Source organism: Corvus hawaiiensis, chromosome 11 (assembly GCF_020740725.1).
Source record: "Corvus hawaiiensis isolate bCorHaw1 chromosome 11, bCorHaw1.pri.cur, whole genome shotgun sequence".
Classification (NCBI taxonomy): domain Eukaryota; kingdom Metazoa; phylum Chordata; class Aves; order Passeriformes; family Corvidae; genus Corvus; species Corvus hawaiiensis.
Window position 1 is genome coordinate 18,584,913 of NC_063223.1, and position 17,717 is coordinate 18,602,629.

General features: G+C 42.1%; 1 protein-coding gene across 2 annotated transcripts in view; it reads right to left on the reverse strand.

Moving 5' to 3' along the window:
• Positions 1-17,717, reverse strand: part of SFMBT1 (Scm like with four mbt domains 1) — a 132,484-nt gene that overhangs the window by 98,853 nt on the left and 15,914 nt on the right. Inside the window, exon 9 of one of the 2 annotated variants that reach the window (XM_048315478.1) lies at positions 2,430-2,743. The gene's annotated coding sequence lies outside the window, so the exon portion shown is untranslated. Of the gene's footprint in view, positions 1-2,429; positions 3,759-17,717 lie in introns of those variants that run through there. The other variant, XM_048315480.1, reaches the window with a different exon arrangement.

The following is a 17,717-nucleotide window of genomic DNA, read 5'->3' on the forward strand; positions in this document are numbered from 1 at the left end:
GGAGCCAGCTCGAGGGTCAGCCCAGTGCAGGCAGCTGTGCTCAGCACTCCCACCCCACAGCCTGCAGCACCTGCTCTCAAACACAGCAATTAAGATTTCTAACATGAAGAGGTTCTTAACATCCATCATGTGGAAGCTGAACACGATGGTGGGGATGCCATGTCCTTGGCAGGGAACCCCTGCATTGTAGCTCCTAATTAGGGACCCCGGAGTTCACCATTTTAATGGGTACCTAAAGATCAAAACATAAGAACGAAACTGCTACGTGCTCAGTTTTCATTTTTACCTTTGAAAAGGAAAGATCTCTGCCACCACTGCCCACCTGAAAAATCTAAATCCTGGAGTCTGGATGTGACAGTTTTTCAAGCAGTGTCACTGCCCTCTGTATCTGTTCTCTAGCCAGTATGTATCTATTTATTAACTGTACCTATACTTGGGTGTGAGGTGAGGACTCATCCAAATGGGCTCCATTTCATGCTTTTTTGTACTTTGGACTCACTAATCAGTTCACAGATGCCTTAGAGGGTATCAGCCTCACCAGTTGCCTGGTACCTCAGCTTAAGGGTACAGACATTGTGTAATTTGGGATGCCAGATTTGCAAACACAACAGCTCTGTGGCTGGATGGGCTCTCCAGCCCAGCCTGGTGCATTGGCTCCTGAAGGGAGCTGACTGGGGATTAATTTCTGAGCTTTACAGAAGTGGTAAACTGGACACCAGGAGAGGAGGATCGATTACATGCACGAAATATCACAGTATTTCATATGGGATCTCTAAGTCACAACAGGCTCCTCCAAATGACTTTATTTCTGCCAACACTAATATTCCTAAACAATGTGCAATTTCAGAATTAGGCCAAGGTTTAAGTTTATCAAAATAACTGAAGTGTTACTTACGTTCCAAATTCTGTTCACTTTACTTTTACCTTTCTGTCTCTCAAAACTCATTTAGCTGGGCTTTTATGGTCCATGAGTACACTATTCACAATATTTGGGAGGCTGAAGATTGTCCCATTTCCCCAGAAGCACTTTCTCCACCAGCCCCTGGTTCCTGCCTGGCATTTCCACACATGTAATATTAAACCACAGCAAAAAAGAGAAAGCATTGCCATGGGTTACAAAAGAGGCACTGAAATTGGATGAGCCAAATTCTCAGGTCTGCAAAAGGGACAAGGCTTTACAGGAAAAACTACAGTAAATATTCACTGGCAGTTGAGGAAGAAAAATGGGCATTTAGTTCACTGGTCACTGCAGAGAAGCAGAGGGAAGAATCACAGGTTAATTCTGCTCTGAACTTGAAAGTCACAGAAGCAAAAGAGATCACGGATCCCTTGTTAATCTTCTCCTTTACAGCTACAATGCTGTGAGGCTGTGACAGGAGGGATGTGCTTATTGATAGCCAGGTTACTCAGAGGAGCAGTGGTGGGAGGGAATTCCATGAAAACAAGCTCCTAATTGCTGTTCCTTTTCTGCTGAGGATCATGCAGTGTTCATGGGCAAATTAAAGTTCAGATTTTAGCAAATGCACAGCCCCATTGCAAGTGCCCCATTATTTCTAAAGTGGAATAAATAATTTCCAGTGAATAACTCGGTTGCATTCTGCCTATGAAGCTCATACAGATCACTGTCCTCAAATTATTCCTGGTCAATTAAACTTCACAAGTTCGACTTTACAAGCTGTGAATATTTGAAATTTGAGCTGCTGCTCAGGGGTGATATTGATTCTCTTCTCTCTTTGGTTGAGTGCACAAGCTTGTCTATGAACACTTACATTAAACACTGAAAATTCATCTTTTACAAATACACAGGTGTAACTGAAATTTGTTTCCTTCATAAAATTTGGCTACTAAAATTCAATTACTGAAGTTAGAGCTTAATTTGATTGTAGTTTTGTGTTACAGAAGCACCTAGAGTCAAGTCCAGCCAAGGTTAAGGTACTCTGGGTACTACTAAAGCAGTCTGTGTCTTGCAAATGAATGTCCTAGAGCCACATAAACATTTTAGAAGTGGCAATACACTTATACACAAAAGAAATCTTGGAAATTTGGGGTAGTTGCATTTCTTCATATATTTTATGGCTACTGAATAGTCACAGAACAATTTTGCATACCTTGGGAGACTAATAAATTACAGCACACGACACAAACTCTACACAAAAGTCTGTTACACAGTTTTCAGTAGTAATTCAAGCCTCTGCTTAAGCAGTCTCAGCCTTCACAAATGAGAACAATATTTTGTTATTTTAGGTAACCAATCAGGCATTTTAAACAGAAAATATGAGCTCAAACAAACTGCAGTTGACCAGACTGTGATACTCAGTGAACTGTGACCACTGTGATATTCAGTGAGTACTTTTGTAGTGAGGTTGCAAAAGTGAGAAGCAGATTAACTAAGGAAAGTAGGAAAACAGCCCATGTGGCATCAGCAATACCTGGCTGCAGCACGAGGATGTCCTGGGCTTGTGGCCAGCGGGTTGGACCTGCAGCACCTCGGGAAGGCACGGAGCTGGTTCAAGGTCAGGTGAGCAGCTCAGCAGGGATTTCCTTCTGGCAGACACTAAGGCACAGCTCTTGTTCCATCTCCTCTTCGTTGAAGGCAGGAGGTTTGCAGTGTCCCTTGTGGGTTCTCTGGAAGAAGGGTCCCCCTCTGGCACCAGGGTATGGATGCAGATGCAGCCAGGAGCGATGAGCAGTCCATGCTGTCACTCCTGTGTTACCAGTGGAGTGTTCCTTAGTCTGGAAGTTTCTGGTTTTTGGAGACAATTTGCAAATGGCATTATATACAATGGGAATGTAAGGTGTAGACCCCTTGGCATATTTTCTTTGTTATACCCTTTCTCTAAACACAAAGCTTTATTCTTTGTAAAACCCATGGCATTTATGCAGAATTAGGAGTTTTGGAGTTACTGAATGCAGCTGTTTCTGTCCTTCTCAGCTTTCTAATGCCCTCAGAAATCTGCCAGTTGGATAGGCTACTTAATACAGACAGTTTATAAGCTTAAAAATGTGATTTTGAGAGGGACAAACACTGAGTTTTGGACAAAGAAATGGAGTTGGAAGAGTGTGAAATGCTTTTCTTTATTTAGATTTTCTTTATTTAGATTTCTTCACTAGATGGTCAATGGAAGAGGCAAACAGGCCTGGAGGTACACTAGGAAAGAGATCTCTTTAAACAACAGGGCTTTTTGGCTTGTTCAAGTGGCAGTTAAGTCATCATGCACTTGGTTTTGACAACAGTGAAATTTTAGAGCACTGAGACCTGCCTTATTGGGAAAAAAAAGCAAGAAGGAATCCCAGTGGTGCACACAGGATACAGGATATGGCTGTAGTAACTGAACTCTACAAATTTCTGGCCTAATCTCCGATAACCAAAACAACTTCCCTGTCACATGGTTTTGATCTGCATTTGGGCAGTGCAGATGCCCAAGCTCCAGACAGTCCCTGCAGAAGGGGACCCCTGACCCAGCTCTGCTGTGCTGCTCTCCTGCTCCCCAGAGCCCAGCTGATGGGACCACTCCTCACACAGCCCCACGATCCCATTCCCATGTGTTCTGATTAAATTCACCAGATAGCCAAAACTCTTCTGCCCTTTGAAAGTTATTGCCTTCCAATAACCTAATAAAAGAAACATCTGGCAACCTTTAGAAGTTCAGATATGTCCTGTTTGATTTACTGCATAAAGGGAAGAGGATCAGGACTGGGAGACTGGAAACAAATACATGGATCAAACTTGACAACTGCAAAGTTCTGCTATTAACACTGCGTCTGAGCAGCTCCGGTGGCTCTAAAGCAATGAGATTATTATAAATTTTGTATTCATTAGCATCTCCTCTCTCTTTTTCTCCAAGCTACGTAGGCCAACACTGCTCAGCACTTCTTGGCTGATATACAAAACTAAGCAGCTCCTTTACTGCACAGAATCATCCATGTGCATTAAATGCCACATCCAAATTTCTGGATTCTGGCCTCTGCTGTGATTAAGCACAACAAATTTGTGGCAATGGTGGCCCTGTTACAAACAAGACACCAACTCAGAAGTGCTCCCTGCACCTGATCTGGAGGGTAGGCCCTGACAGTGCAGAGCTGCAAAGGAGAATTCTGCGGGAAAAGGCTTTCTGCCACTGTTTTGAGAACTGGATTGGGAACCACTAGGCCATACAATCCTGTGTATGCACACACCTCTGCTGGAAATACAGGCTCGGTTTCAAATACAAGGTTCTGTAGTTAGTGAAATCCTCTGCCTTTACCTCCCAATTTATTTTAATTATTTTTAATAGTTGTCAGTGAGGAAAGCTTTACCAGCAATTTGGGCCTTTAATATTTTATCTTCTTTTTTTTCCCTAAATTCATTTGTTATTCAGATTCACTCAGCCCTGAAGTTACCACACACTCTGAAACTCCAAAAAATCTTGCACAGGTTCCCACAAATGTGGTCTTTGTGATGTTTCTCCCTTCTGTCACGATACTGAAGGTGTTGAGCTTTTAAATATTTTCCCTGCTTGGTCTGGGAGTTGGCAGGTTAACCTCCTGACAGCTTCATTCTTACTTGCTTATCTTTTAATTTCCCACTTGAATGAGAAGCTTTTGCACATACCAATGCAAGGAATAAAGACAGGAAAAGTAGTTATACTTGAATTTTTAAAAATATCATGGTACATTGCCTGCAGTGGAGCTGCTGTTCAAACATAGCTGGGTTGGCAAAGCTTGGTGGCAAGATGCCAGCAGGTGCTTCAGCTTCACACCTGAGCAGGAAAATGCTTTGCTGAGAGATTCCCAGCTACATTCCCAGCTTGAAGGACTCTTTCCCTCTTTAATTCAAGTACAGCCTTCTAGTCTGCACTGCAGCAGGTTGTGGTATTTGTAGTCATCATAAAATATTCCTGGATTTTTTCCTAATTCATAAGCAGATTTTTTTCTAATGTGAGGAACATATAAAGCTGATAATATACATTCTCTAAACCACAGCACCAGAGCTTTGGAAATAATCTGTGCAGCAATAAGGTTGACAGGAGCAGTGGCTTTGCTGTGTTCGTAGGTGAACTGTTCTGATGTGTGGTAGAGATTCAGTTAAGAGAAAGCCTGACATGGCATGAGCTAACTGGAGCTCACATATCTCAGAAATTGAAATCACATCCTATTTTTTTACAAAAAGTAATTAACTCCTGGTACCTTCATTTTCAAATCCTGAGTTTGGAACCCCCGTGGGCCCAATTTTGAAGTGCTGAGCAACGACCCATAGAAAAATCACTTCATTGTGTCATAGGTTGGGAACTTAAGAGATATTTTAGAGAAGCTAATCAATAAAGATATACCAGCCATTAGACCAAGAAGACATTATTCTAGCTGAGACATCAACTTATATCTTTCTCCCCATGAAGAGTTAGCAATTTTGTTTAAGTGCATCATGAAGACAGAAATTCCCTGTAACTGGAGGAAAGAGGGTTGGATTTTGTTGCACTGGGATAAGTCTAAGAGGAACTCCTCTCGAATTCACCAAATAAACTTTAGCCAGAGATTAATAATGAAACAGGAGATGTGGCAGATGGTGGTGCTCATGGAGGAACATGGTCCTATTTACACTTTCTCCCACTGAAAGGAAGCATTCAACAATTTTAAAAAAGAAGGCTCCTGACAATGGATTTGGAAACTTCTTAGAATAATCCATTTAATACAGGAGATACAGAAGAATTATGTCCAAACTGGGATTTGACATTTACACTAGCAAGAATAATATCTCTAATAATACTGGGGAGTTTGAAGACACAAGATCTGTTAATATTTCCATTTCAGTACACAAACTTGTCATCAACTGGGGTAAAGAAATCACACCACACTTAATTAAACAAATTAGGAAAAGGGTACAAGTGGAAAGAGGAAAGCAGAGGGGACAGGGAATGAATCATTCTTCTTTTCCCTGAGTCCATCCATCACTGGTTGCAGTTAGCAACAAAAAATCAAATTAGTTGCACCAGTGGTCTGTTCAGACCTGACAATTTCTGTATTTCTAGTTTAAATTAGAGTAGAATCAATGCAAGTTTTACAAAGATAAGTTAAAGGCAAAGCTTACAAGGCACAGTGTTCAATCTGCCCGGCAAGACAAGGTTTAGCCTTACAGGAGTCATTAAGGTTAATGCAATCTATACTGATGTGACGGGGAGATGCTCTATTTTCATTACACCAGAAAGCAGCTCTGATTCACTGTGCTTAGAGCTAATTGACAGTTTCCAAATCACATGGTAGTAATTGTTTACAGTTGTAGAAAGGGAGTATATTTTTTTCACTGCTGGTTTACTTGATACATTTATCCACTTAATCTCTCTCACTTAATTTTCTTTGATAGGTGGAAATAAAAAATAATTTAATTCTAGTATCCTTTGACATTTACTTTTCAGCTAAGAAACTGGTTTGCTTTTCAGCCAGGAATTCAGGTCAGGGGAAGAGCTTGAATACAGCTGCCTCCTCCTTCTGAGAATGATCACCCAGCTCACCCAGCTCTTTGATTTAGTTTGTACAAATCAAAAGCATGTTCAGAAAACCGAAAGATGCATTCAGAGTGCCACAAGCTTTCTTACACTGTGCACACTCAGCCTGCTGCACATCTGACTCATCTCTTCTACCTTCTCATCCTGCTCTTCAGACCCCTGCTTACAGCAGCTTCTGTGGAGTGCTCCCATCACTGCTCTCCTTGGAGGGAGTCTGGTGCTCCATTGCTGAGCTTTACAAGACCCTGTACACACAGGATTTGTTCAGAGCAGCTCTTCAAGCGAGGACAGGCTGAGGGGGCACTTGGAGGAGGTGGTGGGTGAGCTGGGGAAAACACCCAGCAGAGGTAGCCCCAAGACGAGCGTGGCCGAAGCTGGCGAGAGAAGAGCCCATGAATGAGCCCAGCGTCCGTGGGATGTGGGCCTGGGGTGCCCAGCAGGGCCTTTGCCCAGTCACTCCTTGCATTGGCAGGGCAGCAGCTCCAGGAGAACACGAGGCAGTGCTGCTCAGTAGGTCTCTAACAAACTTCAAACCCCAGCAGTTTGAAACCATTCTCCTCAAAACTATTCTCCTCCAAACCCCTCAGCTTCTGCCCAGCTCACACGGGACATTTTGTAGCATGGGCCTAGTTAGGGCAGCTTTCCATGCAGAGCCCATAAATGCTTCCAGCAGACTGTGCCGTTTGGAAAGCTCTCACAGACACATCCAGAGCTGGCTGTTTAAGTGCCCTGCTCCACAGAGGTTTGCTAATGGGATCTGGAGATCCTGCTGACAGCACTTTCTTGCTGAGGGATTGCCTCATCAGGTTCCAGGGACTTCCACAGGGACACACAGTGCATGCCTAACAAAGTGCATTTTCTGTGAGGGAAGCACAGGGGCAGGCATTCACTTCCAGGACAAATGGTCAGGTGATTATAGAAATAAAAGAAAGGAAAAAAAGAAAGGAAGAAAAAAATCTATTTATTCATTAATAGCCCACAAGGCATGCATGACAGGGAAATAAGAGTGAGCTAGTTTGGCAAGGCTCTGGTGGGTATGTGAACATCTCTAATACAGACAGGAACTTTAAAAAAATACATATAGGAGTTATCATCTATAGAGTCAAGTATATTTATTTATCTAGTACAAAATCAAATTTCCCTCTGAAATATAATGAATTCTGCATCAATTTAATAAAGAGAAAACATGTGGTAAGCTCCATGAGTAACCCTGACTGCTTCATGGTATGTAAAACTGACCATACTGATACTTGATGTCTTTTATAAACTTCAAAATGAATTCAGGAAACTTCTGCTAATGAGGATGGCACCGTGTGATGTTACATCTGCTGAATCAGGTATTTCATGCTGTAATGAATCCCATCTAGAGTCAGCTGTGTCTAAATTGAAAAACAAGGGCGTAAAATCAAGTGCATACAGTCAGGTTTGTTAGGTACTACCCTCTATGTCCAGGGTGAAATATTAAGAAAACAGTAAATTGTCAGATACTGGAAGTTAAAAGATGAACATGCTACCAGGGCCCAGCCACCAAATCCAGTGAGAGCTGCTGAAGGTGATTAGTTTGGGGGGAGATATTACAGACTCAATTCTATGAAAAAAGGCAGCCCAGAGCATGTTCCAGTAGCATTTGTGACAGCAGTGAAGCAGTTAAGAGAATCAGTGCTGAAGAACAAAGTTAATTCTGCTTCTAAATCTGTGAGTTAAGGTGTTGCCTGTTTGCACAAGAGGTCTCTGAAGCATCTGTACACACTTCCTCCAGCTACTGCTTTATGAATCCTGCAATTTTCTCTCCACATGAGGCTGCAAACCTCTGTAATTCACTGTCTTTCCCTACATGTGCGAGTTCAGCAACTTCTCCTCTCTTAGAGTGAGTGATGGGATTTGCCAGGGAAATTCAGCACAGAATTGCTTCTTCCAAACACAGGCATTTTCAGACTCTGTTTTAAAGCAGTAATGGAGATAGTAGTGGGCCCAAATCATTTCAGGACTCTACAAAATCAATATCTTGTGGCCACATTCCCCCAGCTGCAGAGTTTGACAGTACGTCCCTTGCCAAGGCTGTCCTTTAACATTGGGTTGTTTGTTGTTTTAGGATCCCTGAATCAACAAATCTTTCAGAAGGCTGTAATATGTGAAACTTTTAAAATGTACACTCATTCAGTTTCAATGCCCAGGACTGACAGTAACTTCCTTCCTCTGACTATGGTCCTCACACAGTCTTTTATCTGACTCACTTAGCAAAGAACAGGGTGATTAAACACATCCTCTGCATCTCCCACCACATTGCATCTCTCAGCTGAGATTACTCAGTCAGGCATTACTATGCTGCCCTGAGCAGGCAGTACTGAAAGGTATTTGACACTGCCAGGTTGCTTCTTTTTTTATATAAAGTTTTATTGTTATGTAAATGGAGCATTTGTTTTCCCTTCCCTAACACATTTTCCTTCCTGCTCCCATTTAGTTGAGTGCTGCCAGTTTTATTTGTAGCTGGTTTTAGAATGTTGAAATATCTGGTATATGTCAGCAAAACTCCCACTGGTTTCAGAAATCATTATTTGGTCTGGTTGACATGGTGGTGTTGGGTCACAGGTTGGACTCAATGATCTCAGAGGTCTTTTCCAACCTAATTGATTCTGTGATTTCTGCAATTTTTCAATCAGTACTGTTCTCTGTCTTCCAAAGGTTCCAGGTAAAACCCACACATTCACAGAAGCTTTTGGGGTCTTTGATACTGTCCTGCACTAAAATACAGCCATCTGATGGCAATTAGACCTGTCAATAATTACTGGAGCTGAGTGAAATGGGAAGATGTAGACATAGGTTTGTAACCACCTCCTCTGTTTGTCACAGCAAAGCAACACGAGTGGCAGTGCTCTCCTGTCAGGAATTAGCTCTTTCACTTGGTTTCATGCCTGCCTGAGCCCCAGGGTGTGCTCCCAGAGCTATGGAGGGCTCCTAGCATGATGGATCCCCATGGGAGCAGTTCCAGATGTGTTAACACAGCTGTTTGCAAGTGCTGGAGCACTGGAAGTGCTGCACACAGGAGGGAAAACTGGAATTCAGATTCTTTTCATGTGTCCTCTAACTATGGCTCTCCCAGTCACCAGCAGGGCTAACCTGAGCGTCCTAATTTCAGATGGAAAGGTAAAAACAGGTCCAAATCATGACTTATTGTGATCTGAAACACAGCTTGGAGCTAACTGCTCAAAGACTGATTAAAACTCAAAAACTGAAGCCGTGGCCAGACTCTTCACCTTTACTGGAGTGATTCTGTCAGGGGTTAAACAAACCTGCTGGCAAAGGAAACAGCTGCAGATTTTCATACTGTTTTGCCAGCTACCCAGTGGTTTACTGGAGCTGTCCAATCTCCAGAAACAAACACGAGGCTTTGCATGGTTTACATTCTCCCCCAATAACTTTTCTCTCTCGGGCCTGAGATTTGTTAATCCTGTGTTGCTCAACACATATGAGGGATCTGCAGTGGTTGCTGAGCATTTCAGCAGCTCATCCTACTCTCAAATCATGTAAAGCTTTCCAAGCTTGAGCAATTTTCAGAATTCACTCAGGTCTGGCTGAACACAACGTGTCACATTTTCATTCTGACACCACCAGATGCCTGGCCCTGATACCCCACCAGATGAAACTGCTTTTCTGAGTAGAGTTTCATTCTGAATTTCCACAGGTGGTGACCCAAGGATATTTTTAAAGTGCAAATAAGTAAGTTAAGAGTCTACAGGGTGCCTCTGATGGGTTTTGCACAGCTCCAGCAGGCCCTCATGTTTAATGCTTTCACTTTCATTACCCAAAAGAACTTGTGCTGCAAATTACAGATAATCCAGTGCAAATGCAGAGTACGTGCATGGATCATCTCTCATGTCTGTAAGCAAAATACAGACTGCAGGGACTTTTGTAACCTTGGGCAAAAAATGTGTGCATGAAATGCTGCACTTGCCTTTGGAGAAGGCCTTGTTGGCAATGTCCATGATCTAACTCAGCAATCTGAGCTGGGCATTGTGAGCACTTCCTACATGTGGGAAAAAGCAGAACTCCTTCTTGTGTGAAGCTCTTCCATAAATCCTCTTCGATTCCATCCTCTGGGAAGGGAGTACCTCTCAGACAATTTGCTTACACTGCTCTGTCAGCAAGACTCTCAGTGTGCTTATGGAAATTTCAACTTTCAATCAATAAAGTAGGAGTAAGACCTCCTTATCTTTGGAAAAGAAGGAACTAAAAAGCAAATCACACTGTACTCAACTAAATAAAGGTATTTGTGTTGGATCTCATGAAAAGCCACCAGCAAAAACAAATGGGCACAGAAATACAAGAGGTGAGCATTTTTTATAATTTCTTAAGCTGTTTCTAATACACTGATACTTTTTCTGACAACTTCTCTAACAGGCTGAGAAAAAAGATGACTGAAACCTCACACTGACAGCTGAGACACCAGTGTTGGCACAATTTGGCTGATGGAGCTCGCAGGGATACATCACGCATCTAACACATGGTCTGTAACCCTTCATGTGCATGTGAGGAAAGGCTTTGGGGCTTTCTCCCAGCACAGCTCACCTGTGCAACCACACAACACAGGAAGCACTGACTCAAACTGGCACCACTTTTAAAGAGAAAGATGTATGTACTGAAAAGACAATCAGATAATCAGTGTGAAAACTACTCCTGTAAGACTTTCAATCAGTTATATCTACCCTTTCCCTCTAATCATGCTGGCCTTTATCTAAAACTCTTTCTCCTCAGAATGTACAGCTTCTACACAAGTTAAATACTTACCTTTCCCTGTCTGCACCTTCCAAAATGCAGCACACTGATTAATAATGGGCCATTTGCCCCTCTAACCATGAAAAAAACAATTTTAAAGTAGCTTTAAACCTAGAAGATGGGTTTTGGAAAAAACCTAGAATGTTCACACAAAATTCTGCAGAAAAACTTTCTGTGTATTTAGTGCTACCTCTTGAACAGATCATGCAAACCTGAAAATGCAGTAACTGGAGAACCTTCTCAGCCTGGAAAGCAGCAAGCACACACTTGGAAGGCTCAGCCTCCTGCAGGGTGCAACTTGCATCAGCTTTGCTCGGGTTCACTGATGAGCTCCAGTCAGTCAGGTCCCACTAGCAATGGTTATTGTTTTGTTCCTGTTTCAAGGTTGGTTGAGATTTTTAAAACAAGAAAACAATGAAGAGGAAACATTTATATGCAAATACTCGCATTCATATATACATTTACATGTTTGTACAAAAGCAGTTGTTTCCTGCATGAAATCAAAGCCTTGTAAACAGACACTGAATATTATCATATGGGGAAACGCTTCAAAGGAAGGCTCACAAACACAGTTGATCTCAGTTTATATTCAACACCCAAAAGACATTATTTTTCAGGTGGTGCTGAAAAAGAAGTTCCTCCTCCTTTAAATGAAAGGTTTAAACCTTTTTCATCAGAAAACCTACACTAAAAACATTCAGCCTGAGTATTTTTAAAACCAAGCACTTTCATTTTGATCCCCGCCACCTAACTGATATGTCATTCCTGTGGATTAATAGCCACCATAAATGAAAGAGTACCATATAGGTCTGCAGGGAGCTAATACTCCATATGTACTTTTTTCCCTCTCCTCTGTAGCCCTCTCCACTTTGAACGTGGTTTTTGTTATTGCTCTGTGAGCGTTTGGCACCAAAGCACTGCTGTACACTTGTTCTCTGAGCTTGGCGTGGCCACGCTGATTATATTAAACCTCTTACAATTTACAAAGTGTTTGGACTCATTTGGTCTATTCATTTCTGCTGCCCAACAAAAGAACTGAAGAGAATGAATCAATTTTTAAAACAAATAGGACTTGACAGCGGAGACACAGAATTTTGTGAATGGCAAAAGGTGCCTAATTAAGAGCTCTAGGGATGATGAGCCTTTCATTTCTCTAATGAAAAGGAGCTCTGTAGCCTCCAAGTATTATCCAGCTCCAGCAGAATGGATCTCTTCTCCAGGGAGAAAAAGACAATTAATTTTTCCTTTTCACTTAGTTACTGTTACTCATTTTGCCTTCTGTGTGAAACTTGGGTCAAAGCTTTCAGGTGACCATCATTTCCAAATGCTCAAAGACACCTGGAATGGATGTTTTCAATTTCCAGGTAGCACGGAATGACATTTCTAAAATAAAACTTGCTCACCATGTCCCCTAACAACTTGCCTTGAATACCTGGTATTTCTCTCAAAAAAAGGCAAAAGATCCCAGTTCTTTACTGTGTGTGTTCCAGTCATAATGGCAACACCAGGGCTGGATATAAATAAACCTGATCAGCCAAGCACACTGGTTTCCCTACCCTCTTTCATAATAAAAGTATACAGAACATAAAATAGAAAGTTAATAGGCAGGGTTGCATCAACTCTTGCAATATTAGGAAACCAGCAAGGAGGTGGCTCCAGCCAACAACAAAGCTTGCTCTGAACACGGCCACTCACTGAACGTCCCCCAAGGGGAAAGGATAGGGTGTTTTCACATTTGATTACTCCTTGTAGGATTAAACTGGGCTTGCTTAATCCTCACCCACAGTGTGCCTCGTGTCTGCCTACAAAGTCCATTTGAGTCGTTTAGAGGATGCTAAAACTGAAGAAAGAGCCCTTAAAGCAGCAGCTTTACTTGTTTAGTTTTGTGAGGTTTTGTTTCGTTCTGGTTTTCAAATAAAGAAACTGGCCCCTATGTAAACTGGGGAGGGCTTGGGGCTGTTCTGGCCCACAGTCCCAGTCCTCTGTAGCTGCAATTTCTGTGTTTGTGGGGGGCTCGGGGCAGGCGCCAGGAAGAAGCCAAACTGCTGAGTTTCCACTGTCTTTGCAGTACTTAAACTTTCTGGAAATTGCAGTAACACCAGCATCCAAATCGAGCCCATGGTCTGCAGAAAGAATTTTATTGTACTGTTGCTTGAGCAGCAGAACCCTGGGGGCAATATTATTTACAGTCTTTGGATGAGGCTGGACTGCTTCTTAGCCCAAGAGAGCACTTTGATGTGCCTTCCTCAAGTTATTCATACCCTTTTTACAGAGGTTGCTCTTTAACCCTCCATCATTCCTTGTGATACTCTGTCTTCTCAATTATTTTGCTCTGAAATGAGATTAATGCATAATAGCAGGACCCCCTTTGTGTACTGAAGATTCCTTGGCATCAGTGAGGTGCCTCTGGCACTGTTTCTCCAGGAACAGCCCTGCAGGGACCCACAGCAACACCTCCAGTGTGGCTGCACCCAGACTAAACCAGATGCGGCCAAGGAAACCAGGAGCAGAGTTAAAAAATACTTTTATTCCTCAGAAGAGCCATGATTTAGTGACAATTTGGGACAAGTCTCAGATCTTTAGTAACATCTGAGTTCGACCTGCCTACAGGGAAAGGTCCTTGTTCTCGTGTGTAGTAAATTCTTGTGAAAGAGCATCCCAAAGAATCTGGTATCCTACATGGCAGCGAGCAGCCAGCCAGCCTCAGGCAGAGGACAAATGGGCCAGAGCCTGATGCAGAATATTTGTGTGCTGTGGACACATCAGTCCAGGAAGGTGAGAACACTGGGAATTTTGTCCATTGTAGCCAGCAGGAAAGGTGTTTCCCAGCAAAATCATCTCCTACACCTCTACAGGCACCAGGGAACCTGAGATGGTGAGCACAGACCACCTTTGTGCTTTAAATCTGATCTTATTCCTGACCCAAGAGAGAAACATCTCAGTTGTGCCCAACATTGAGAAGCAAAGAATAAAACTAAGTGGGAGAAAAAAGCACTTCCCCCCTATTTAAGCAGCACAGCTGCTGAGGCTGCAAACCCAAGCACAGAGAGGGTACAAATGGAAACTCAGAGAGAGTCTGTGCACAATGGTGGATGCTCTGCATCCCAGTAGAATGCACAGAATGGCAACTTCCCAGACAGAAAGGCTCTCATCTCAGAGTCCAGGTCATAGAAAACAGAGCATAGCTCAGTACTCACCTACTCATAAAATATTAGAGGTAATGAACTTAAACAAAGCATCTTGTTTTTCCTGGCAAACAAAAAGGAAAGTCATTTTAACTAAAGTGGCTTAAGTGAAACATGAGGAGTTGCTGCCAGCAATCCAATTTAGGCCTTTGCTTTTTTCTTTTAGTTCATAACCTTTCCAATGTACCCACTCACTGAGGATAACTTTCTGCTGAGTGGGACTGTTTATTTCACCAGCAGTCTTTAAAGCTCAGTGGGGAAAGTTGCTTTTTCTTCCCATTCTCTCCAAGATAAAAGTGGTCAGATGGGTGGAAATTTTATAAAAAGGAAGAGGACAGACAGGTTTGCTTACTCAGCTATCTGATAAGCAAACTCAGATACTCACTCTCCAATCTGAGCTATCACACACACACACCATTGTTGCCAAAAATTAAAGACAAAGGAACCTCCCTATAATTCCATTCTGCAGGTAAGTTTGTACTTAACTGGATAGAATTAGTGACAAATTAACTATGTGACCCTCAAAAATTCACAAAGATTAAGAATTTGCCATTTTGTGAGCTCAAAATAGAATCACAGAATGATTTGGGTTGGAAGGGACCTTAAAGACCATCTAGTTCCAATCCCTCTGCCATGGGCAGAGATGCCACCCAGAGCATCTGCTTGGACTGAGGGTAAATAGAATACAGAACTGTATTTCTAAAGTACACCCCGACAACTGATGTTCCAAACCTTCCCAGAAAAGGCTAATTTTGAAAATCTCAGTAAACATGTACACTGTTAGAAATTTATTAGCAAGAAATAAACCAACCTGACTCTGTAGCCCAGGAATCCACTTCTTTCATGTCTTGGCTCTGAAATGTGGTCCGCAAAATAAAAATTATAGCCAGATTTTCGTCTGTATATGTAAATATTTGCACTTATAAGTAGTGATTTGGAATTTTTGTAAAAGCCTCCAAAGTAAAAAGTTGGCAATCATTTTATGTAGTATTATTATATGAACTCCTTGTGCTGCTCTCAGAATACCAAAACCAAATTCAATTTGAAGTCCATCTCGAAGAATTTCAAAGTGGATTGAATGTTAAAAATGAAAACTTGAAAAGTTTGGTTGTGCTGAAAAGGATTATACTCGAGAGCAGGTAAAGCAATGGTCCGTGGGGAAAATGAGGAGCAGCCTCACCTTCCCCCTTTCAGATCTCAGTGTAAGTATTGATCTCCACTTGTGCTATCTGGAAGTATTGATGAGACCTGCCAGTTTTTCAAAGCTGATGTTGGTTAATCAGTGTTCTAACAAAGAACAGACATTTTTGCATGTTTTGGCAAACAAGTGACTCATGTTTCAGTACTGATGACTCAAGTTATGGTTTCTCAGGTTGATTTAAATTGAAATCCCCAAATTCTGTCTTGATTTTTAAAGGATGTTTTTCAAGACTAAGTCCAGAGGTTGTAAGCCAACACCATTTTTCAAACCATACAAATCACCCAGAACTTTTCTCCTATAATTCCTGTGCATCTTGCCATCATCAAACCTCCTCTAAGGAACTTTATTGAGTGTCCTGTAACTTTGGAACCTGAGTAGTTCTGGATGCATTCTGCGAACAATACATGGCACGGTCTGACTTCTGTCTCTGAAGTAACCAGAACCTTTTAACTCTGGAAAGAATGAGCTTAAAGAAAGGAGGAGAAATCCCATAGGCCATATAGGCAGGGACTAGCAGGTGCTGCCAGGAAAATCAAAAAAAGACAAAAGGAAAAATAAAAATAATGAGTGTAATAAAACCCCCTAAACAGCCTATTTGGTTTCTTCCAATTTCACAGTGTTTACTTTAGGCTCAGCAGGAGTCTTGAGCCAAAATTAGCAGAGAAAACTCCTAGAACTTGTTTTTATCTTAAGCAGGTTAGCTTTTAGTTCTTTATTCCCTCACACAGTCATTCATGGATTTAAGAGCACAAAAAGCTCTCAAAAGGCTGCAGAGTAATAGTTACTATTTATTTGCTTCTAACTGTAACTAAGGACTATGGCCTTGCCTCCAAGGGCAGCATTTTCTTCGGTTTTATATCCACACCCATTTGAACAATCAGCTTTCCAAACAATATTTCACCGAGCTACAGGCACTGAGTAATACTGGAATAAAATGAATGATTTTTAAACACTTGGCAGTGTTTCATTTTCTCCCTGGATTGTGGACATTGCTCACGAGGGACTGTTCCAGATCTCCAGCTTCTGAGCCTGCCTGTCCCCTCTTACCCCTGACAGATAACATATCCCCTGTGTTTACTCTCACAGTGAAAAACTTGGTGCAATACCATAAATTTGAGGATATATCACTGTGCCAATTATTCACAAAGTCTGTGCTTTGTGTGGGGTGTCGTAATGGTAAAAAGGAGTTGCACTGTTGTATTTGCTTTGTGCAGACATTTCATTATAGGCAGCTTTATGCATGGGCCATTCAGAATCTTGTGCCTTGTGTCAATAAAATCCAGGCTTCCTCATCTTTCCAGACCTTTCTTTAAGATATTTGCAGACTGTGGTGTTCAGCCTCACATGCAGATGTAGAAATTGGGCATCCAGAGGGTCCGAGCATCAAGAACCACCAGCCTATGGCTCAGGAGGTGGTGACCTGGAATTGTGTTTCATCCATCAGCTTTATTTCAGTATTCAGAAGGAAGAACTCCTCTTTGAAAAGAAAGCAAAAGTGCTTTTCCTTTATTCTTTTCCCAAGCATGGTTACACACACACACAGAGGGTTGCAGGCAAACCAGAGCACTGGTTAGAATTTCCCCCTGAACACATCAAAGCAGGGATTGAGGAAGCAGCTGATCATGACAGCAAGTGGAGCAGATTGTCAAGGGAAAGAAATGTTTCGGACATTTCTAAAGCAGTATCTCACTCTGCACAGTCCTTTTTTGCTCCTTGCACTTCTGTGCTGCTGGGTCAGAACATAAAACTTCCTCCAGCTCTCACCAAAACTTTGGAATCTTTATCAAACCCCAAACTTTCAATGCAAGGCTTTTTCCTTTTCTCGGGAACTGTCATTTCTCATGCAAAGCAGAAAGCACCCACCACAGTCTGCAGTTCTGTAGGAACTCCCTTTCCCAGTGGAAAGAGCAGGTTTGAGCTGATTTTAAGCAATGCTTTTCCCTTGGCAGGGATCTGATATGCTATAAACCTACATTACTTGGGCTGGTTTTCTGTCAGTAGGAAGAGATGAGAAAATGTTCTTCATGGCCATAGTTATCACCTTCTGGGTAGAATTTCCAACACTACAATCCCCTTTTG